At 47.2% G+C, this 25712-nt stretch overlaps 1 long non-coding RNA gene across 1 annotated transcript in view; it reads right to left on the minus strand.

Moving 5' to 3' along the window:
• LOC135814335 (uncharacterized) overlaps window positions 1-25712 on the minus strand; it is a 167749-nt gene that overhangs the window by 33200 nt on the left and 108837 nt on the right. The gene's annotated exons all lie outside the window — the stretch shown is intronic.

A 25712-nucleotide genomic window follows, 5' to 3' on the forward strand; every position in this document is an offset into this window, starting at 1 on the left:
TCTGCTCCGCTGTAAACTGCGGTCCCGGAGGATCATCCCAGCTGAATGTCCGCACTGGTGTTACCTGGAAAACTAGTGTGCATAATATACTGACCACCGTCATCAGCATACGTCTAAAGAGCACTACGTCTTCACGTCGGGATTGGCTGGAAAACATAGCTACAAATAACGGACCACGACTATGTTAGCAGGTCTTCTACTGCACCACCATTACAGCGGAGAATTAAGAAGACTGAGAATGTTCCTAGGTCGCATCGAAATAAGCGATGAATGAGTGTGAGTGTACATGCATCATGCATAAGTATGCCAACTACATTGTACTACTAGTGCACCCAACACACATTCCTTTCTCTACTCTCAGAGTCAGATGATGTAGAACTGACGTCCTGTGCTCTCCCAGTAGCTAGGACGTCTGTCATTGTCATCTACATGATTGTACGAAGAGGTTAGGACAGTTGCGTATGGTTTACCAAATTATTTCAAATAATTGCAGCGATGAGGAAAGCTTATAGTACATGTAGTAGAGTTTACTAACGGAGAGGCATGAACGAGCCAGCTGTCATGCAGACTGCCAAAGCGTACACGGTACAGTACTACTACTACTAGTACTACTACTTTCAGTTGCCTAGCCGATCTACTTCTAGTATGCAAAATGTTCCGGACTTGGATCAGCGTTTAACCGCTGGTAATCAGTGTTCCTGTCCAGACTGCATGTTCCTCTACGCCACTGGGAATGGTACTACATGTAGATCTACATGTATTTTGATGACTCCCTTGTCCTGGCAGGCGGACATGTGCCGCTTGAGCCGTGGTCTTTGACCAAAACCTAAGCCCACTCTACGATCTTGAGCGGAGGAGAGAGAGCCTGCAATGGTTGATGGTAAGGTCGATAGATTTCAAATCCTCCCGGATGATGTCGATCCAGTGTGTATGGGGAGGGACCCACGGACGGACGTGAATGTATATGCAGCAGCGCAGTGCTTGTAGGCCGAGCAGAAAATACATTTGAGCAACTTCGAGCATGCATGTTGTGTGATAGGTCATCACTGTACTGATCCGCCTCAGTCCCGGTTGTTTGTACTCTACTTGGCCAAACAGGGCCTGGACTCTAGACTAGAGCATCCTAGATGGGCTAAGTGAAGATCAACTAACGGAACTCCCTTCATTTAAATTTGGGCTATAGTATAATATGTGACTGTCTTTGGGAAATCCTTCAATAACTAATAAAAATATTTAATAAAGCTGAAAGGTGTGCATGATAGCCTGGATATAAAGAGTCGTGGGGTTTACCACTCGAGCTACAGTAGGTAGATCTACACCATGATGGATGACCCGCGGCATTGATCCTTGATTGATATGAAGGCTTCCGTCGACCCGTGGAAATTCCGGGCTGGCCTTCTGTCATAGGCGCTAGGTCAACTTTTATTTGTTTGTTTGTAATGATTTCTTTGAATTCGCAACTTCAAACGGGCAAGAACCCAATAACATGAAAGTGAATGTGATGATGGCTACGGCCATAGGGAGAACAAAGGATACAACACTTGTAGTATAAATTCGGAACGACGCTTCACGCAGCTTCATTATAGCAACTTGTATTGTGGCAACACTGGTCAACACTCAGATGCACTGCTTCTTCACACAGCTGAACAATTCTTCTTTCTTCTCAACGTTTCGGTCACTCTGACCATCTTCAGTATGTAGTGTCTAACAAGGAGGAGAATGAGAGTTTCAGCGTAGAGTACTAGAGAGTGTGTGGCGGGGATCAACAGAAATTTTGCTTTTCCACAGTTACAGGGTGTGGGGGATGATCTGCGTCAGGAACTGCTGGGCGTGATGAATGACACGGAGGTTACCATAGCACTGCACCCCTGCAAGCAAAGTCAGGGCTCACAGCCGGTATGCCAAAACCTCGATTATTACGTGGGAGGACATATTGGATCTCATCACCATAGAAACGGGCACGCGTGACTGCGAAGCGCAGGCGTAGCACTCACAGTCGCAAGGAGATTTTGACTTGCTTGGGCTGAGTTGCTGTGACAAGAACTGAGCCGTGGATGGTGAAGGAGACGGAGACAGTTCTCCATTTGTTTCGGTTGTTATTGTTTCCTTCCGAGTGGACTATTTCGCGAGCATTGTTGGCCTCATCGGCCGAATTCTTCCTTCAGACTGTCCACACACGGAGTCCTGCGAGGAGTAGCCCCGAGCAGATTCCTGCATTCGTTGAACACGAAAGAGTTCAACATCTACTGCCCGGCAGCTACGCCGCTAATGCACAGGCGCGGGTGACGGGATCGGGAGAGGGAGAGGACATGCACTCCTTGATGTTGAAGGCATGGAGCAATGACTCACGTAGTGTTCTAGTTTTAGTTTCTCCGCCGTGAAGTCCTGTTGTGTCCAATGTAAATAAACGCCTGGTCCGCTGCGAAGAGCCGCGCAACGCAGTAGTGACGATGTGGAGTTGTGAATTATTTGATTCGCCACTCCGTTTCGTTGCAAGAGAACACGTCCAGTGGCTTCGCCGTTGTGCTGGCCATGTATTTCTTCAGTCGGCCATAACTCCTGAAGGACACAGCGATCATGCGCCAGGCGAGTAGTAAAACATTTCGAAAATTTGCCTTGCTGTACTGTATACATGTAGTGTTGTTTCCGCATTCACAACCGGTCCAGCGCGCGCGGTTCTTCCTCGCACCTGTATACAGATAGCGTCACCTTCGAAATGTTCGTTTGTACCCGTCTCTTGCCCGATTTTGATGGCCAATAGCTTAAAATTTTCAGTAGGAAAATTAGAAGAATTTGTCCGAGAGACTTTTCAATTTTAGGACAATAATTCATGTCAGAATTACCCCTGCACCAACTGATACTTTGGCCCCGTATGTACGCCAAACCGTATCGATTAAAACAAAAAACTCTCGGACAAATCCTTACAATGGGTATTGAGAGTATGTTCCTAGAGTTTGAAAGGCCTAGGAGAAAGCATCAGTACAAATGAACATTTTGAATGCACCCCACTTTCAAGCTTCGTGAGATATTTGCCCGATCGCATGTACACGATTCTGGCATACTGCCTGGCTCGCGTGACAGCTCGCGTGACAGCGGCCTGTCCAAAATGGCGCCCACGCTTTTGTACGCGGCTGTGAGCCCTGAAAGTGCCCCTGACCTGCTAGCTGCTGCAGAACGGTAAACTGGCACACACAGGCCCATGCATGGCCGATTGGAGCCGAGTATGGCCAGGTGCAGCGGAAGTGAGCAGGGCTTCAGTTCTGGACTTGCCAGGGCATTATGGACAGCGCCACACATGCACAACGAGCTTCTGGGTGAATACTTCTGCCACACGGAACACTTCCACGCGCTCTAGCACTAGCAGAGCGAGGCCTGGAGGGCCGAGCACCAGGAGGGGGGGGGGGGGGGGGCGGGGGGTTGGCAGAACACCGCCCGAACCATTATTGTTGAAGATGATCAAGGTGCTTTTGTGGCAGGGCTTTCGAGTCCCCCCTTACGTTGTTACAGCAGTCCTAAAGTGGTCATGACAAATGACCAAACGAGAGAGCTTGGAAGCTCAAGGCCCTGCGCTATGCTTTGTTGCCTAGCTCATCGTGCATGTTGTTAGAACTGATGGAAATGCTTTTTCCTTTGATTAGCTACATCATTGTATTGCAAAAACGTTTCAATGAGATACTGAAGTAACGTCTTCTGCATAGCTATGGGACCGGCGCTGACTCTGCCGATCACGGGCGTTCTGGAGTCGACGGGATGTCTGTCCTGACGTTTCCTGGGACCGTCGCTGACTCTGCCGATCACAGGCGTTCTTCTTCTTCTTATTATACTGACGGCAACTAACATCCATTCTGATTGCATTTACTCGTCTCCCTACTTCGTATTTCTTTGCAGAAAATCTCCCCATACAGCAGGGAGACGTTTACATAATATGACTCCCTGCTATACATCTACATGACTGTATATACGTTATAATTATTATGCTATCGGCTTACATGCGACTCCCGGGCTGGTCGACAGGCGGCCCAGCCAGCCTGCTAGTGGGATCTCGGCCTCGCACAGATATCCACACAAAATGTAACTGCACTGAATGCATTCCCCCGATACACTTCGCATATATACTCATTCTCTTGATGGTACCGTACTCTTGATGGTACGGGACAGGTACAGGATAGCGCCAGGCACACGGCTGTTACGGGGAGGTCACTTGGCAAGATGGCGGCGACCTGTAGCAACGCCCCTGGCAACAGAGGTCACACGGAAAGCGTGGGTACGCTCATCGCATTTTTCAAATTTTCATGATCATTTCTGCAGAAAGAAAAGGTTCTGTCACTTCGAATACTTGAAATAGTACTTTTATGGATTTCGTCTCTTCAGTCTCTTGCTCGTCAAAAAATGTTGTTGGAGGCAGCTGTGCTCCGCGAAGTGCAACGGATACCGCTCAGTAGCAGATAAAGGAGATGTGCTTCGCAGGACTCTTTCGCAAAATGACGACCTGCGCCTCGGATCGGAGGAGAACTTTTTGTCAAGTTTACTCAATCTCTGGACAGCTATAGCTGTTTCGACCTTGTTAGGTCTCATCAGCGGAGTTCGCAGTGTGTGGCCGAACAGATCAGCAAGAATTAGTTTCAACCCTGTTACAGTGTTAGGTCTCATCAGGGGAGCTCAGAGTGTGTTGCCGAACAGATCAGCAAGAATTAATTTCAACCTTGTTAGGTCTCATCAGAGGAGCTTAGAGTGTGTGGCCGAACAGATCAGCAAGAATTAATTTCAACCTTGTTAGGTCTCATCAGAGGAGCTCAGAGTGTGTGGCCGAACAGATCAGCAAGAATTAATTTCAACCTTGTTAGGTCTCATCAGAGGAGCTCAGAGTGTGTGGCCGAACAGATCAGCAAGAATTAATTTCAACCCTGTACAAGGAAGGACATGGCACTCGAGAAGGTGAAGCTTATGAGTCACATTGCCTAACTTGCGTGCCAGAACCTCCGCTCTGCAGGTGGCCATGAAGGTGTGGATGGCATCACCCAGAACCTGCCTTGTTGCTGTTGTAAAAACCAGCTTGCCGCTGAACAGCTTGCGACATGCTGCATACTCTGTGAAGAGTCTCGAGTAGCGATCTCTCAAGGACTTTGCCTGGGCAAGCAGCTGAACCTCGCCGCTGTCCGCAGGTGTGCGGCTCTGCATGACTGTAAGGGGAACAGAAGTGAGGGCAGCAATGACATCCGGTTTCAACGCACGGTGTATGTGGTTGCCGACAAATGCTCCGGAGTGATATGCTTGCCGCTTTATTTGGTACTGTGGCAGTACTGCTTCCAAGGAAGTTACGCACGGGCCAGCTGCTTTTTTTAAATCTTTTACTGTTAATTTCTCATGCTCTTTTCGAGCCACATCACCTCTCATTCATCAAATTGAGTTCCTTTTCTTTCTCCTTCCATAGGAAGTGCAGACTTGATGCCACAGTCTGCAAGCCAGCAGCCACTACTTCCTGCTGCTGAATGTGCAGCGTCACACACTGCAGCTGCCTAAGAATGCTTTGTGCTTCTGACTGTAGGTGTAGTTGTTGTGTTGCTGTGTCGTGTACGTTCTTGTAGCGTCACAAACTGCAGCTGACTAAGAATGCTTTTGTGCTTCTGACTGTAGGTGTAGTTGTTGTGTTGCTGTGTCGTGTACGTTCTTGTAGGCATTGATAAGTGCTGTAAACGCTGCAGAGTCACCGTCATCTGCAGCAAGAAACATACATTTGCTCAGTGCAATATCGATTTGATGTGCGTCAGCACAAAGTGCACCGTAAATCCAGGGATAAATCCCTAGATCTAGGTGGAGCACAGGAATACACACGTCTTGCAGCTCAACAGGAAGAATGGCTTTTCTAATCACGTGGTTGTACCGCCGTGCGTGCTGCAACGAACTCTGTATTTAAAGCGTTCCGGCAGCAAGTCAGCAATTGCTTTGTATGGCGGTGATGCAATGTCGTACAGTTTCATCAGGGGAATATCCATGCCAATTATTGCATCGTCTAAATGCAGACTGGATGAGGCTGGAGCTACATGCATATTCATATGCATGAGTTTTTTGGTCATCACACAACACATTAATACTCAGCACAGATTCAATGGCTTTCGCATGATCTCTCACAAGGTGCTGAGTTCCACGGCTAGTACTACACAACTTTTCACCGCCTAACCTGCATACCAGCTGTAACTTTTCTTGGTGTTTTTCCATTTCAAATCCACTGAATAAATAACAATTTCCACTAAATGTTGCAAGAGATTTGGACCCAGCGGGGCCAACAAGGAATCAGCGGGGCCCCAGCAGTAACAAAAAACAGCTACACAGATACTCTTCTCCTCGGGAAAACTACCCTTGACGTGACGAAAACTCGTTGAGCACCTCAAGGAGGCAACAAACTTCGGTGACTAGAACGATCGAACGGCAACAACTTCAGAGACAAATTTCCATGAAGAATGGCTTTTCTCGGCGAAGGAAAGCTCAAATTCACTACTTTTTTCTTTGGCGAAGTATGGTCAGGATGTTGCGCAACTGTAGCCGCGAGGACAGCTCGACGCGGTGATCAGAAGTGGTGCTTTGGAGACCCAACTGAGCAGAGATTGCGTTCAAAATACACCTCCTTGAGTACAAATTTTGAACGTTGAGAACGGGAAAGTCCCGGGAAGCGCCATCTCCTGTACAAAAACCAAGTGGGCCCGTTTTGTACTGTCGTAACAGCCGTGAGGCATGTCGATGGCACAAACAAACAAAAATATTGTGGCCAGCTGTCTTTACTGGTACGGTACAGTACGGGACAGATACGGGATAGCGCCAGGCGTGACACAAACAAACAAACAAACAAACAAACAAACATACACACAAATACCAAATTAAAGCTGTGTGGACCCTGGCTAGCGCCAGACGTTACTGAAGTAACGTCTTCTGCATAGCTACGGGAATAAAAGGCTTGCGTTTCAAAGTCCACCCCGGCCCTGTACTAGTACTGTACAAACTTGCATTAATTTTTATGCCTCTCTGCTGGGAGTCCGAAAATCGTACCATGTCATGTACTTGTAGATTCCACTCCCTGCTTGTCTTGTCATGATGTGTGACTAGACTGTGAGAGCTAGAGTCGCAACTCCACCTTGTAGACTAGCCTACTTCCTGTCGCACTGGCAGTGCCTCGTCTGCAGGCCGGCCAGGGAGGCGTAGCCTACAAAAAGTATAGGCTACGGTGTGTGCTTGCTGTAGTAACTGGCCTTTCTCCACCTGCTCCCAGCCCCGTGCCATCTCCACACTTATTCCAAGGGACGACGATAACTACATTTAGAAGACTGTTTATTGACACGACGACGAAACACAACCAGACAAGACGAACTCAAGACGAAGACATGATGAACTCAAGACGAAGACTGCTTTTCATACTACAGCAACACGCGCATGCACCAACATAACGTACACACGACGTACACAAAATAACGTACTATACGATATGGTAAATCTATCGACATACGGTACATACGGTATGATACGGTAGAAAGTCCGCCTACTACACTTGCTCCATTTACTACCCGTGCGGCGAATTATTCTGTCAGGATCAGTCTAGGCCCCGAAGGAGGAATGGAATCCGTAATTGCAGTTGACGAGAAGGAGACGACGAGTACAGAGAACACTCCCGAATAGCCGAGGTCAGAGTTGCTACAACTAACTTACAAAGTAAAAAATGTAAGTCGTGTCTTGTACTTGTAGACCTACGAAGGCGCGTGTAGTTTCCTTCTTGCCAGGCCACGTCGGGTCGTACAGTAGGTCCCGGTGACAGTAGCAAGTAGTTACGATAACACATGATCATCCGTTTTGTTTCTCATCATCCCCAGTCTCCGGGATGTATGATGTAACCTAGGTTGGGGTAGTGCTTGGATGGAGGCGGTGAATTGGTGGGGCAATGTGAACAGCAGCTGCTGCAGCGGGCGGAGAGCTCCCTGATTAGAGCCTCCGCCAAAACTCCCCGTGAAGAAGTTTACCACATCAAGTCTCAGGTTCATCAGTCCGAGTCGGACCTGTCACTGGAGTTGGGCGAACTTGAATGGCGGATGAAAGCCGCAGCTGACCGTCCGCCTGAATTAATGACGAAGAGACTCAAAGGAAGCAGTTTTGTCGGAAATGGGTGTACACTGTCATGGCGTTGTTCTTTACAACTCCCTGGTTCCAATGTACACTCACTGTATGTGGAGCTGGCTCACCAAAGTTGCGTGAGCCCTACAGGATTGTATTGTACCCCCTTTTTGTACACCATTCACAAGCCAGTACATGTACAATATCCCCTCACAGGCCAGCAATCCCCTGGCAGGCCCAACTGAGCGCAATATCCCCTGCCGGGATATGGAGCAGCTCTAGCATTCCGCAGTAGAGATGTTTGAAAAGACAAGAGTCAGCATAATATCTTCTGTCGGCAATCATACGAAATAGTGGTACTTGTACTTGCAGCGACTTCGGTGATAGTAGGGTAAGTGTGCGGCGTTGCTCGCTATATGGGAGCAGGTGTTTCCTGTCATCTTGACTTCTCCTGTGGGTGGCAGTTGCGAGTTAGTCAGGGCCGGAGAGCAGCTTCCAAGGAGCGGTGCAGCCGAAGGGCCATCTTTAAGGGGGTCTGGGGTCCTCCCTCATAATTTGTTTGGAATTTAGACGGCAAATCCTGCACTCTGGGCGACTCCCTGTACAAAATCATACATCGAAACTGTTCTCCCCGGTTTTGGACGTTCCACGTGGACCGACTTTTTGGGAAGTTGGTACGGCCGTACCAGTGGCGCCGGCCCTGTTAGTCAAGTGTTAAGTCAAAACGGCAGGAAATGCACGAGGTCTCACCTAGGGAGCAACACACGCTTTTTCTACAATCGCCGAAGTCGTACTGCCTCTTGTCATCTTCAGCAAGACGATGACACCAGGCACTGTCATTAGCGTGTGTGTGTGTGTGTGTGTGTGTGTGTGTGTGTGTGTATGTGAGTGTGTGTGCGTGTGTGTGTGTGTGTGTGTGTTCTTTCATTCTCCTAGGTGGTTACCAACAGCCAGTGTATGCCGGAGTATGTGGTGTGGTGTGTGGTTGTTAAAAAAAGAATGAAAAAATTGAAAAAAATGAAAAATGAAAAATAGGGATTCACTGGCCAGAAAAAGCCACTTTAAGGCCATGGTAAAAAAATAAAGTTGATTCTCAGGTCATGAGCCTGTGAAAATCGGTGCGAGCGAGCGATTTTTTATTTTATTTCCCATAATTTTTTTCCAAAGACAGGGTCACACATATGTGCGTCACAGGTTTATATAATTATTTTATTATTCAGGCCAGGGAGGAGAAAAATGCCGGTATTTTACTACTCCCTGATTCATGCCTTTCGCATTGACCATTTTCATGTGCGCATATGCATGCATAGAAATACAAAAAATCGTCGGTGCGCCGCCAAAAATCGGTGCGCGCGTACTTGAGAATCAAAGATAATTTTTACCATGGCCTAATCAGCTGTGTGGTGGATACAAGGTAGGCCTTGACAGATTATGCTAGTATTTTCGTGAAATTATGCTTTTCGCATTGCTGAAAAAATTGCAGAATTATGCTATTTTTATGCTAAAAGTTATCATTATTATGCTGCAGTATGCTCACATATGCTGCTAATGTATAATGGTTCTGTGCAAAATAACAGGGGAATTTTTTTGTAGAGGGCGTTGTACTGTAGTAGCAAAAGTTCAACGGGGTCAAAGCACCGTCCGACCTAGCTACGACCGCAACTGATTGTCGTGGACTGGACATGTTATCAAGGGAGTCGTAAACCTACGACTTCCTGGTGCATCTACTTGTACTTGTACTTGTAGAACATGTACAACTGTATGGAATTTGATGCAAACAGGCGGATTATTCCAGTTTTATGCGATTCGTATGCAATTTGCCTCGAATTATGCGATTATTCGATTTTGGTAGGAATTATGCGAAAAATTATGCTAGCATAATCTGTCAAGGCCTAATACAAGGCTAAAATTAGTGGCGGCCAATTCATCAGCCTTGCAAGCTGTTGAATGGTGTAATCCCAGCACAAGTTGTTATGTCTAACATAGCTGTTCGCTATCATCGCTTCCGCAATGGGCATGTCTGAGTCTGAGTCTGAGTGTGTGTGGTGTACATGTGGTGGTGTACATGTGTGTACTCAATCTCTGGCCAGCTAACTGTTGCGTATGTGTGCATGCATGTACATGTGTGTGTATCCGTATATTGTGCACATGTGTGTGTATGTGTGTGTGTGTGTGTGTGTGTGTGTGTGTGTGTGTGTGTGTATGTGTGTGCATGTGCATGCATGTGCATGTGCATGCATGTGTGTGTGTGTGTGCGCGCGCGTGCGTGCGGGCGTGGATGGATGGGTTTGTGTCGATGTGTGCTTGCATCTGTGTCTGTGTTTTGTGTGTTTCTGAATGAAATTAACTTGATTGTCCATTGCAGTCCTTCCAACAACACAATCCAGTCGATGCTTTGATCCACTGTCTGAAACCCATCATGTCGCTAAAGCGTTTCCTTATCGCAGTCCAACACAAAGTCAAATTGGCATACTCAGCTCAGCATGAGTCTCTCTCTATTTCGAAAGGGCCAGCCCAGGCAGTGATACCCCTTACATGCACATCACCAGTCAACAGCCAACAGCAGTCACCTAGACAATCCATGCAGTCACCTATGCAACAGCAGTCACCGAGGCAACATCATTCACCTAGACTATCCATGCAGTCCCACAGTACGCGTGCCGCTTTGAGCAGGAAACCAACGGATACACAAATTAAATTTGTCCTGAAAAGCAGCTCTGTTTACGATGCTGTGTTTGCCACTAGTGCCCTGAAGGACAAGCTGTGTCAAGAAGGGACACTCCACTTGGATGACGTGCTGTCACAGTACACTCTGTTTCAGCGTCATGTCCATGAGATTGATAGTCCTGGCAGACTGCATGATCTTCTGTACATCTGTTCAGAAGTCATTGGTAATGACAATGACGATGCTGTGACCAAACTGGTGATAAGTGCATTGGAGCGCCTTGCTTGCTTACCGAATGAAGTTTGGGCAATGCCGAAGACCCAGGATCACCTAAGGTGGGTGTTGTATCGCTCAGCTCAATGCAAATGCACAACTGAACAGTTTAACCGGAAACTCCCGCAGATCATCGACACCTCGTGCATCGAAAAGATTACAAGCCTTGATACTGTAGCTCACAATCTTCTCTTACTCAACATAGCCAGCGCCGATATTGCCACTCGTCTCATCGAACGGTACCGCTACCTGGCATTGACGTCACGACGGTCCCTCGATCCTCGGCCACCTTACAATACACCCAAACTTCTCCTCTATGCTACTTTGTGCGAAGCAAACACTCAGCCACTTGTTGACTTGATGGACATTGATCGCTTTCTCTCAGGTATGTAGAATGGTCACGTGATAGTGGTGACTACTGTAAAGTCAGCAAATATTCGGCGCATATTTATTTTCGGCTATTTTCGGCCTGGTCCTGTTTGGCCGAAAATTTGTCGAGTCCGAAATTTTGTTTTGCAAGGTTCAGTCTCGGTGACAGTCTATACAGGCGACAGCAGTACTGGCCAAAAATTTGATGCGGCCGAAATGGGTTTTCGGCCCCGGGAGACCGAAATTTGAATGGGCCGAAATTTTGTCGATTTACTGTAGTGAGTAACAGAGTAGCTTGCAAATGTGTTTAGAGGGGAGGTAAAGCCTATAGTCAGAATGTCACATCACCCTTTGTTTCCTGTGAACTGGAATAAATGGTATTGATTTGAGGAAGCTGTGACGCCCCGTGTAACCTATATTTGCAGTCGAATTCGCCCACCTCCACCAACATGGGAAGAGTGCGATACTGTCGATACGTCACTCATCCCAGTAATACTCCCATTAACCCCTGCACCCGTTAACATGCAAGCACCTCCAAGTGCACCCGCACGCCCAGCTTGGGCACTCGTGCACTCATGCAGCCAGACACAAGCGCACACATGCACGCACACGCCACTGGTGTACCCATGCTCTGACACGCAGACACCCGCACAACGTACCGCTCACTATGGCGTGCACAAACATACAATAGACACATTGGGTTGGGGGTTGCCATGATTTCTTTTGGACAATTCAAATATTCAAGAATATGCTCTTTGAAAATAATTGATTGAGTAAAGATGCATGCCTGAAACTAGCATCCGCCCGCCAAGGGCGCCCAAATGGCCACCGCGGCCCGCCGCGGGCTAAACTAGCATACTGCCCACCGAGGGCGCCCAAATGGCTAAACTAGCCTACTGCCCACCAAGGGCGCGCAAATGGCCGCCGAGGCCAGCAAACCGCCCGCCGAGGGCTAAACTAGCATACTGCCCACCGAGGGCGCACACATGGCCGCCGAGGCCAGCAAACCGCCCGCCGAGGGGTAAACTAGTATACTGCCCACCGAGGGCGCTCAAATGGCCGCCGCGGCCAGCAAACCGCCCGTCGAGGGCTAAACCAGCAGACAACCCATCGAGGGTGCGCAAATTGCCACCGAGGCAAGCAAACTGCCCACCGTGGGCCGATATCCTCTTGCCCGCCGAGGGCACACAAACGGCCACTGAGGCCAGCCAATCGCCCACCGAGGGCTCACACGACTGCCTGGCATCAGGCGTCACAACATACAGACATAATAGGAGGCCCGTTTGCCCCCCCCCCCAACCGGAGAAACCAAATGCCCCTTCAAAAGGGGTGGGAGGGAGGGAGAAAACTTTGACTTGACACAGAAACTGCAACTGCAAAGAATGCTCCTTCGCACAAAGACAGCTCAGCAAAACACGTCTCCGAATAATTAGACGCCGGATCCACGATTGTCCATAAAATTTTGCCAGGCCATACACGGCGCACACGGCTTAATCACGAGGTGGTCACATGACACGCACTCGCAGCACTCCACCACCAGCATGCGTGTGCATGGGCTAACTAGGCTTTGCTGCGCAAAGCCCACATTTAAAATGCGGTCCGATGGCTTTATGTCTGATGTCATAAAAGGACCACATCTGCATTTCAGTACTCGCTGACGCACCAGTGAATGGTGCACATCATCAGTTTATGCATGCACTCATGATCATAATTATGTCTCTTTACCAGGACAGTCCCGGACCGAGCACTGCTCATAACTTTCAATTGTCCATAACGCTGAAGCACATACAGTCGTCCCTCTCTAATCCGGCACTTTATAATCCAGCACCCTCGATAAACCAGCACAATTTTCAGTAGCCAAAATGTCCTCTTCATGCACATTGCAGCAGTAAATCAGATTTGTTAATCCAGCACCCTCCCTAATCCAGCAGATTTTCGTGGCACAAATGGTGCCGGATTATAGAGGGACCACTGTACTTCATTTTGAAGTACGTTTTAAGAGGAAGGGCCAGAGATCTGGCATAATTATGAATGATGGCACTGTTTCCATTAAAATTGGCAACAGAGTAGTAATATTTCCACTAAAGCTCGCCCAGTAGACGGAGGTGGCCGTAACTTTTAGGTCCAGATAAGAGACATACCGGTATGAGTGTACTATCATAATGAAGCAAGGCCACGCTTGGTTGGTAGTGACGGTTGAGTGATGTATAGCAGCCGTCTTGGACCAACACCATTCAATTTGCCGCATAGAGGGCTGCAGCATCCGTACACAGTGACACGCAGCACTACTTGCTGATCATTGTGCAATGATTTCGCTGTCTTCTTTTTACTGTCCATAACATACCAGAGTGTCGACCAAGCCATGCCCAATATCTCATCTCACTCAATACTTTGTCGCCAACAATGGACCAAAGGAAGAAAGTAGTTGAGAGACTTATGGAGAGCTTTTTAAAGATCTCCCAGGAGTCGCCAAATTCCAATCGTGCCTTCAACCTCTTATCCTACCTCGTAGGCAAACAGTATGCTACTGGTCGTGTAATTGTTGGAGGCTTTCGTGCAAGTTCAGTGTGCATATTCGACCGGGAACTGCAACCCATCAACTTACAGAATACGGATTGCCCACTGTCCGTGTATGACAAAGCGGCGGGTGTAGTCACCATGGATACGGCAAAGAAACACGGCTACACGGTAGTGGCATGTTTGGGATTATCCGAGAAAACTCTTCTACGTCACCCACAATGTGAACCTAATGGTTACGAAGTTTTAGAGGCATCTGCTTTGAAGGCAACCGGCTGCTATGTGGTGCCAGTAAGTGATAAGAGATGATTGTAATCAACAAATAGCATAGACTCAATTCTTGGTAAAGCCTTTTTTTGAGTGGAGAAATCAAGGTCTCGATGCCATACGTCTTCTCTTCGCTTCACACTTCTGCTCCCACTGTGTCTTGTCTTCGTGTCACAACCACTAGTCAGCTCACACTGTACTCTTCTCAAGTACTTTTCTACGCATTGTGCTTGCAGTATTGTCAATGCTCTAGGTCCTGCACTTATTGGATACGACACTTGACAAGTTGTGCTGGAGACTGTGCTTACACTATTTCAACATCTGTAAATACAGTACAGCCAGATCGTGATGTTTCTAGTTTCTACAAGGTAGTGGAGCCTAAAAAAAGTAACGTTTTCATCTTGTCACCGTGTAGTCTTCGCGAAATTTAACAAAGTACTGTTTCCCCACACCTGCAATCACACAATTCATACACCAACCACCTTTTTAAAACTTTGTTTGAAAGTGTACAGACCGAGAGAGTTGAACATTGCCGGTCCAACGTTCCCGGCCATGAGCCTGGTTATTTAAAATATTTATCCAATAAATTTGATACATGTTGTACTGGTTCACACAAACGTATGCCCCCCCCCCCTGGTGGTGATGTCCTGCTCCCTGCTCCCAGCCGGCTAATCCCTTACTATCTTCTAACCATACTTGTATCCCCTAACACTCTACTCTTTGTCTCTCACAGATCCGCCTGCGACCGTTGCGTGGTTCCAACGCTCCTGGTCAAATTCAGTTCGAGACCATTCCCGCCTTGTGTCTCAACTATCCACATCACATTCCAAACTTTCAGTAATCTCCACTGCTGGACGTGATGCTGGCAATATGGGTCACTGGGTGCCACATGTCACTCAGTTCTATACGAACCCTGAGTACTGATCCTGCCACTGTGTGACTGATGATGATGTGGGCTAGCTACTGACATCACCAATACCATGAATACCGGCTACGGTAAACTGTATACAGAATCATGCTCCGAGACTGTGGACACCGCCTAGTTGTGTATGGTTGGTCTACCATGGTGTTTGTCATGGCTAAAGGAGCTCAGTTTGGCTGGCTGGGTCTACCAAGGATTGGCTGGGCAAAGTCCCTTACATCTCTCCCAGTGCTAGCAGTGTCGTACCGGTAATGGTGGCACGTATGCACATTCGCGCATGTGTGTGTGTGTGTGTGTGTTGTTGTGTGTGTGTGTGTATGTGTGTGTGTGTGTGTGTGTGTGTGTGTTGTGTGTGTGTGTTGTGTGTGTGTGTTTGTGTGTGTGTGTGTGTGTTTGTGTGTGCCGGTGTGTGTGTTTGTGTTTGTGTGTGTGTGTGTGTGTGTGTGTGTGTGTGTGTGTGTGTGTGTGTGTGTGTGTGTGTGTGTGTGTGTGTGTGTGTGTAACGATTATGCATTTACATTGCTGCACCATGTCATGCACCTACACTAATTGTCATACATGAACTATCCATGCTGTGCACACTCCCAGTCCAGACTATGCCGGGATATAACAAGAGACAAGTCGATGTACTGATTTAGACAGCGTGGCTGTTGTTTGTTGTTGTTGTTGTTGTTGTTGTTGTTGTTGTTGTTGTTGTTGTTGTTGTTGTTGTTGTTGTTGTTGTTGTTGTTGTTGTTGTTGTTGTTGTTGTTGTTGTTGTTGTTGTTGTTGTTGTTGTTGTTGTTGTTGTTGTTGTTGTTTCAAATCTTTATTCTCACGATAGCCAGTGGCCAATAAGAGATGTTGTTGTTGTTGTTGTTGTTGTTGTTGTTGTTGTTGTTGTTGTTGTTGTTGTTGTTGTTGTTGTTGTTGTTGTTGTTGTTGTTGTTGTTGTTGTTGTTGTTGTTGTTGTTGTTGTTGTTGTTGTTGTTGTTTTGCATTAGGTAAGAATCGTAGCAATTTGTATCTAGGATTACTTAAATGTGTGATTATTATGATTAGGTAATTGTGCAACAAGGATTGACTACTCTGCATTACTAGGAACCTTATGATAGCAATCCCTCACACCCCCCCCCCCTCTTTTACTAACCAACTTACACACTGTGACCTCACTTTTAGTACCTTGTATATTGAAATCCAATGTTCTTTTTTTATACCATATAGCGCAATTGTTCATCTTCCTTTTTAGAGCAACTTTCTAGGAGAGAGCCTTTTTCTATGGCTAACAGAATGTCGTGAACTGGTGGGAATCATCACTGTCGGTATTGTATTCCCTGCTACTGACACTTTGTTTTGGCAGTTTGTGAAAGAGAAGAACACAGTACCGGTATGTTGGTTGGCTGGGAGAAGATGACACGTGTGTGTGTGTGTGTGTGCGTGTCGGGGGATTAAGATATTAGGCCATGTGTTTTTGCTTGTGCTCCGGATGATGAAACCAACCACTCTTCCAATACTTCGGTGTCTCCTACAGGCCACTGCCCTTTGGCCTTCTTACAGTAGTCCAAAGGGAGGTGCATGATGAAACCAACCACTCTTCCAATACTTCGGTGTCTCCTACAGGCCACTGCCAAAGTTTGGCCTTCTTACAGTAGTCCAAAGGGAGGTGCATGAAACTAAGCTGAGAACATCCGAGAGCCTATCTTAGCGCTGTTACACCGTGACTGTTTCTTAGCCATCTACTTCAGTAGTATTTGTTGTCAAATTATGGGTCGTCAGCTTGGCTTCAAACCGCGCAAAGTTACGGCAACCGGTTCTATCAAGAGACGTTCTTCGATTCAATGCAGAAGTGACCGTGCTACTTCCTTCCACTTCCAGGAGTTCTACCTCTCGGTGGCCATCCTCAGCGCTTCTTTTTTTAGACTTTGAAGTTTCCGGCGACGGGCCCGATGGTTCAGGTAAGAAGAAGCTGAAGAGATAGTTAAAAGTAAAAGGATCTGAGTCTCGGATGGTGAGCCAATGTGATCATGGATAAAAAGGAGAAGGATAAAGTTGATGGACAGTTACTTAGTCCTTCTCCTTGTTACACATGATCTGAGTCTCCGTCGTGATTTTCTTTCTTCTTGTCGTCTCGGCATGCGCCTGTTGCGTTCGCTCTACCAATCCATACACCGTCATTGTCACTTGTCACTGTTGTCTGAGGCAGAGTCCGAGTCACTGCTGATATTCTCGCACTGTCATTCCCTACATTAGCGCTGTCATCCGATGTACGTCTGGAGATCACGCTTGCCGTCATCGGTAAGAAAAGCTGCGATGCAAAGATCAGGGAGTCGTATAATTGTTATGTTGACCTTTTTCTAGAGTGGAGCCCTCTCTCCTTCATCTCAAGATCTTCCCGAGAAATGAAACCATGCAAACGCAACGTTGCACCATTTCATACCGCGTCAGCTCAGGTCACGAAAGCCGCTAGCCCCCGACGATAACGTGAGCCATACGATAGTAATGATGTTGAAAAGCTGCTGCACTCCGTGCCCACATGAGCTAGCAGGGCTTTACCACATATACAGCCATCGGTGTTGGCGCAAGAGAAGGTGTCTTTGATATAAAATAGCGGAGATAATTGAGTGCGAGCCTGGTTTTCCAGGGTTTCGAGCAAAAGCCAATCTCATCTTTTTTCATTGTCCGATTGGTTAATCGAAAGAAGTCAGATCAAAGGCTGATAACCGTGAGTTCTTTGCGTAATCGCATAATTTATAGATCTACAAGTACATTTTGTACGCTCACGACCACTTGGTTGCTGCGGTTCAGCGGGCGGAAGTATGTCTTGAGCTATTGTGCTTGATCGTATTACTAAGTTTTACTCGGCATTTATTTCGTACTCTCTGCGTTCCCCGTTACTCGGTAAATGCACACGACTCGAGTGAGTGCCAGTTAGTTGTGTTGTATTGAAGTTGTTTTGCATGACGGACAGAGCTGACCAACCATCATCCTACTGGAGCCACCACTGCCACTGGCACTAGCACACCACCGCTACGCTCTCTGGTCGACCTTGGGCCTTGGTACATTGCCAACATACTGATTATATCGGTAGACATTGAGTTCTTTCAGACACCTGTTTCGATCATAAAATATCTCATCAGGGATGATCCAATAATATTATTTCAAAATGAATACCAGCTGGCAGCTACTGTTATTGTAAGTAAGTTGTAAACATGTGAAGAAGGCGTTTGTGCGACTTCGGCGATACTTGGGGAATTATGTGTTGCTCCCTACATGTGAGCTCGCACTTTTCCTGCCGACTTGACTTGACTGACCCACGACTGCCATCCAGAGCACACGAGAAGTCCATCGAACCATCCACTCCGCGGCACACGGCAAACCTGCAAGAAAGCACCACTCCCTGCTCAATACACAGTGTTTCGGGGAATTCACTCCTCATCAGTTGAGCTTGAGCTAGTAGGTTGAGGAAGATTGAGCCTGAAGAGCATCACTTAATTGCTCTCCAGGCACAAACATCACCAGAGATACAAACTTACAGAGACACTCCGTTTCCAGCGCGACAAAAACCTCGTGAACACCATGCAGATAGCAGCGTGAGTCAGTGTCGCTCATGGAGGTGCTGAACAAATGCTGAGGACTGTGGCGTTGGCCATTCACAACGTTGTTTCCTCCAAACCATCCGATGGTCTGACACGTACACAATCCTTACTCTACACTGTAACAAACGCAAAGATCTTGACTGCGCAAGCCAACAGCCTTCCCCCTCTGGGCGGACATGTACATTTAGATGTGTTGACACACCACCAAAACATGTAAAGACGAAGCCCTAATATGTTTCTGGGGTTCGTACTTTTCTTCACTCCAAACACTCAAGCAGCCTCTGTCTCTGCTGCAGGTGTCACTTCAGGTTTACCAAATGTTCGGGTGTGGCCAGTGATCACAGTGAAACAGTGCAACCTTCTACGTACTAGTAATTCTGCACACTTTGAGTTTGGGCAAGATGGGTTTGGACGCTTCTTGCAGCTTCATTATGTGTACTGTATATCCAATCATGTAATTGCTGTGGGCTAACAGCCACACCTCGACTGCACTGCTTTGTACACTACATGTATGTAATTCGCAAGCCCGCGCTGGGGACAACAATATGAAGAAGAGGTTGGTGCGACTTCCCATGTAGGGAGCAACACACGATTCCCCAAGTAATTAGTTGTAAGAAGATGTTGATATCACCGGCTGCCTCTCCGACATGAACCCAATTATTTAACGAGTCACCATGAACTTGACTCGGAAGAAGAGAGTTTAGATGTGTTCGCATTACGACGTATCAGCACATGAAGTACTAATGTGCCTATTCACTCGTATGCGACAGAATAGAGCCAAAGAAAACACAAGAGAGTCACGGATTGAAATCTGAGGCCATGATCATGACCATGACCAATTAATCAGTTTGAGACTTACTACTTGTGACGAATAAGCGGCATTACAACATTGCAGTAGAGAAGTATGGTATGGATCAAGGACCTGAGCACTGTATCTTTAATCGCATCTACAATTAATGTATGTTATTATAATGCTGATGACGTACATTGTATAAGTAAACAATCGCCATCATACATAGTCAGCAGCGTTAATAACCGATCAGAAAATAGCTAATGGATTGCAATGCAAATGTATTGCGACTAGCAGTCTTTAAAAACTAACTGTACGTAATCATGGTTGGAAGCACTTAGACATTTTAAAATGCGAACCATGCGAACACGAGGCAGCACTAGAAGTATAATAATTATCAGATAGATGTCTGTCTGCTTGCCATCAGTCATCTCTAAGGCATGGTGTTTCACAGCAATAGCTGCCTTCCACATGAGACCTTGCTCAGTGGATTCTATAATAGACTGGATTGATTGGCTATACGTAGGAAGAGATTTACTCAATCTGCGAAGAGGAAGAGATTTATAATAATAGGAACCGTAGTGGCAATCTCTTCTACATGGTGTAAAGATAGACTAGCCTACATGACGTCATCGTGAGGAACTGTTAGGGCTGGCTATGTAATAAGGAGGGTGGCTGGCAGAATGCGCACCTCGCTGTGGCCCGTATGAGGAGGATCAGGATGATGATGATGGTGATGATAACATAATAATGAACAGCGACATCACGTGACAACACAGCAGTTCAGCAGGGTGAATAGCTACTGCCTACTGGCACTGCTGCTGCTCAGCATGGTGATTCTGCTTTGCTCTGATCTGCTGCTGCTCACGGTATCAGTGTATGCACACGCACCACTCCCGGATCGACCTCAGCGCCCAACGATTTCGGGGTTGACAGCAGCATCTTTGTCGCTATCTGTGGCAACGGGTGGATCGCCTGTGGGCATTGGTGCTTCGGTTGTCGGCTCAGGTCCCATTTCCATGGCCGCTTCGGTTTGTTGAGCTGGTGTCTGGGCAATGGCGGGTCGTGTCTGGACAGCTGCCTGGCTAACAGCAGCCCTGGCCCGGCTAGGCGATGAACCGTCATCCGAGGAGTCCTCAGAGTCGCTGTCGTCTTCAGAGTCCCCGCTGGCACTGTCACTCATCGAGTCAGAACTGCTACCGTCGTCGCTGTCGTCAGAAGCAGAATCTGAATTGGTCATCGCATCCGAGTTATCATCCGACGAGCGCCTCACGATGCTGCGCGCATGCGCCTGAGTGAAAAGAACTCCGATACAAAGGAGCACTAAAAAAGTCTTCAACAATGCCATCTTAGCAGCGAGTCGTTGGCTTCAAGCTATGCGGGTCTCGGGTTTCTTTTACTAATATTCTGGCACCTTTGGGGAGAAAACGATTCTGGTTGGAGACCCGTTCCTCGCACCTTTTTATACCAGACCTTTCCATCTGAAAGGGAGGACAACTATAAGCGTTCATGTCTACTCTTGTTCGTGGCACAGTAGATACGAATGGGTCTACGGGTCCATGGGTCCACGGGCACGGAGATGGCAACGAGCCCATGCATTTCGTGTCCAAGCAGTAGAGCTGCTTCCTCTTCCTGCACCAAGTTAGCCACCGTCGAAAACAAACTGCGATCGGTTCGCCACGGCCGGAGTATCGAGTCGGAAGCTTGTTTGTTGGCCTAGCGGCAAGACTGCCAATAGTTTTCTGGCTGGTGGCTACGTACTGGCCAGGTGTGTACAGGATTTCAGCGCACGCAACCATCGGCGATGGCGCTTGCTATCTCCTCCACAGAAAACACGCTGCAGGGTTCCTTCCAGCCATACAGTAGGAGCAGTGCACGTTGACACCGACTAATGCTGAGCTTGGAATGACCTGTGTACCGATTCGCGCCTAGCGCGTAACCACAAATAGGAATACGTATTGCACCGAACTCTGTTCCCCTATCGCAAAAAAACTGCCATTCACGAAACGGTCATAGATTGTGACCGAGGCCGAGGGAGATCACTGCGGTACACTCGCTAGGCCGAAGGGAGCAGCGGCGCGGACGGGCGGAGGTATGAGTCGACCCTTGGGCTTACACTTTCAGCGCGTAGCTAATGGCGCACTCACGATCTTCAGACGCAGCCATCTCATGTTCCTGACCTCAGCTCTTTTCGACAGACAGACGAATGCTTCGGGCATGACTCGCTTACGCTACCCTTTTCCAAGGAATAATACTTAATAGTTGGTTCAATTTCCGCCGAAACGGAAGTGACGACGCGGAAGGTTTGCACGACTCGCCTCCGCGAAAACACATTGTAATGTGAGATGGTATGCAGCGGAAAATCTTAGTCACGTAATCATCGTATTGCTATGTGTATCTACATGACATACTGGTTCGCACATACTGGTTCGCAATACGCTCTTGAAGCTTCACTCCGAGTATGGCCTATGGGTGCTTCAATGTACTGCTTGTTGGAATGTGCTTGAAGTACAAGTAGCCCAATGACGTAGCGTCTACTAGTATTGGTGCCAGTCTGCTTTGCTGGGCGCTTGGTGCACATACATGTAGCAGGAGAATGATTCCCATCTTTGCTGTTGTGTAGCCGTTCAACGCCCTGCTTATCTTAGGCAAACCATCCGTACCCCGTCCCTGCTATTTCTCAGCGCAAATTGATGCATGACTAGCGGCATGATTCAAGATCCTTCAATACACATTCGGAGCTCGCGTACGTCCAAATGCCGCCACGAACTGTGACGAAGGACCACGAGTCTAGGTGATATAATGTATCTATGTCATTCGGATCTTCCCAAGTTGTACATTATCCTGTTGAGATACCGAATTCAAATAAATCAATACAAATACTTGCATGTAGATTCCACCGTGACGTCTTAGCGTACATACACACCAAGCATAGCCGCTGAATACGACTTGATGGGCATCAATATTATATCAAGAGTACATAACCTTGTTCTGTACTCTTGATATTATCAAGAGTACATAACTGGGGGTTATGTACTCTTGATATTATCACAAGCCGGCATTGATCCTCCTCAGGTGCATGCCTACTTATTCAAAGGTACAATGTAGGTACCATACACCTTACATACCACCTCTGGGGCTGTGTGAGACATGATGCTACACTGTATATCACTGCCCAGCACGCCTTTCTCCGCAACAATGTTACATTTTGTGACTTCCACTGCATTGCGCTGACCGAACGCTCTGTATCACTTTCCCACCAAAGTGCCAAGGGTGCCCGTCATTTCTTTCTTTGTAGGATAAAGTGTCTGAGGTCTTTGCTGCAAATAGTGCTCAATACCCTAACAAGGGCAGAGCGTACTTCTTTGTAGGATATAATTTATAGTGTGATCTGTTGGATGTAGTCTTCTGATGATTGCGTAAGAAGCCAGAAAATCTGAGTGGAGACACACAGATTGTTTCCACCGAACCCTGTTTTAGCACGGCGCCACTGCGATTAATTAGCAGCACTGCAAAGTGTACAACGAGACAGTGACTATGTACATAATGTAGTTTGGCCTGAGGGCGACAGTTACAGACGGTTGTGACCTCGAGCTCTTGAGATAGCCATTTGGAAAGAAGTCATGGAGATGAAATTGAGTACATGCATACAGGAAATTTCTAGCATAGCTTTCTTGAATTCCACAGTAGCCTTATCGTCCACGCAAGAGTCCAGGACGTGTCATAGAATAACCTTGCCACGGGCGTTGAAGATCCCAATGTGAATGACTGTCTAACTCCTGATCAAATGTACCGTGAGACAGGTCAATATATGTGCAATGTGCTAGTGATGTAAGCAAGAATAGGTTTATGTACTCTTGATGTAAGTAGTTGTTGCTGTTATTTTTGTTGTTTTCTTTATTTGAATTCGCTAAAATCTACTGACAGAACTGTCCAGTGGCCAGGGAGCGAATGATGAGCGTCATATCACTATGCATCAAAAACATCTCGGGGCAAAATGAGACAGACTACTGTAGAAGGAGGGTTTGCACAACCCTAGTACAGACTACAGAGTGGGGAGTACGAGAACGAAGGCGTGGCAGAAGTCTAGGCAAGAAAGCAATCAACAGAACACCAGAGACGTTTTTTGCACAAAAATAACAGAGAGAGAGAGAGTGTGTGTGTGTGTGTGTGTGTGTGTGTGTGTGTGTGTGTGTGTGTGTGTGTGTGTGTGTGTGTGTGTGTGTGTGTGAGAGAGAGAGAGAGAGAGACAGGCAGAAAGAGAGAGAGAGACAGGCAGATAGACAGACAGACAGACAGAGACAGGCAGAGAGACAGACAGACAGACAGACAGACAGACAGGCGGACAGATGGACGGACAGACAGACAGATAAAAGAAAGAAAAAGCGAGAAGGAGAAAGAAAGAGATGAGAGAGAAAAAGAGATGAAAGATCGAGATGAGAGAGAAGAAGGAGGAGGAGATGTAGAGGAGGGGGAGGAGGAGATAGTGAGAGGAAGAGGGTTATAATAATACATACTGTACAAGTCGTACTTCTTCTACCGGACTTGCGGAATAGTGAAAGCGAGGAGCAAGAGCGAATGTCAGCTGGAAGAGAATTCCAGCGGTCAGAAGCCAGAAAGCTCAAAGCGAATAAGTGACAATTGCGTGCTTTAGGCAGAGGAAGTGAATCTATGGACTGGGAACGTGTACGGGCAGCTGTGTGTGTTGTGGCAGAACGAAGGCAGAAGCAATCAGAGAGGAGAGTGCTACACATGCCACGTAGGGCCCGAAAGACAACTGAGAATATACAGTTTAAGCTGATAGCGCAGTGCAATAGGAGCAAGGCCATATCTGGTGTGTAAGACTGAAACATCATAGTGCCAAGGGAAACCAAAAACAATCCTAACAGCGCGGTTAGCAATACGAGTTAGTCTATCATGTTGTGTGGTGTGAAGGCAGTGTACAAACGCATTAGAACCATACTCAAGGTGTGCTTGAATAAATGAGCAGTAAAAGGTCTTTCTCGCAGCTGATGTCAGATTGTCCCTGATCTTGCGGAACATGGCAAGTTTTGTTCCGACCTTTTTCTCAACTTCAGTGACATATGAGGAGAAGGATAGATGTTCGTCAATGGTGAGGCCAAGATACTTCACCGTTGGTGTTGGGGATATGAGGACATCGCCGAGCCGAAGGCAGATGTTAGGAGGAACACATTTTGTTTTTTTGTCTTATGATGATAAATTGAGTCTTGGAGTCGTTAGTTTGAGACCCTCCTGCTCAGGATCGCAGCCGGGATCTACATGTATAAATTATGTATATTCAGCCGGTAAAACCCTCTGACTCCGGTTATCCTCTACACAAGTAGGTGGTATACCGGTAGCAAGAATACAAAAAGGTCATAATGATTATGACTTTGTACTCTTGGTGGTGGTAGCATGTACAAGTCATGTACATGTATACAGTAACCCCCCCAGGGGGGGGGGGGGGGTTATGTACTCTTGCCCCGAGTCTTGGTGGTAGGCATCAGCCTCAGGGGTAGATATACATGTAATATTTCAACGACTCCACTCCCTGCATGCATGTGCAGTAAAGACTTAAAGTATTTTTGTATTGTAGCCTGGCACATGTAGATATCTACTGGCTGTGCCATGCATGGCCAGGCAATGCATGCATGTATGCACTGCTAGCATGCTATTCGAAGAGTCCATAAATTAATATAAACTATTAATTTTTTTATGGACTCTTGCTGCATGCTAGCTATGCATGCACTTTGAACTTGAAGTAACTTAGTTTGATGCAGGGTCATATACAAGCTTCTTCGTAGTGATACTGGGCAAATACATGTAGGTTGGTAGTGGCTTGTTGTGTCCATGTGGAGCCGCAGGTTAAGGGAGGCCATGAACTATAGCATAATACTAGCATAGCATAATGCTCTATAAAATGCTTCAGCTCCACAACATCTTCCACAGGCAGTGCATTCCAGAGTTCTGTGTTGGGCTGATTTCACTTGCACTGACAGCAGCCTGTAGATTTCAGCACCCAGGGCTTGATCCTGGAGGCACACACAAAGACTTCCTGACATGCATGTACATGACTTCCACACCAGCCACTGACTGTACTTCAGTAGTTCAGAGTAGTATTCATGGTATTGACTATTGGTGAGCCCCATCTATCACATCTCCCAGCATGCTGGACGCGCTGGGTAGCCTCACCACGTGTCGTCTCCTGAGCACGTCTAGCTTTCCGCCTACACACGAGCA

Source organism: Sycon ciliatum, chromosome 4 (genome assembly GCF_964019385.1).
Source record: "Sycon ciliatum chromosome 4, ocSycCili1.1, whole genome shotgun sequence".
NCBI classification, from domain to species: Eukaryota; Metazoa; Porifera; class Calcarea; order Leucosolenida; family Sycettidae; genus Sycon; species Sycon ciliatum.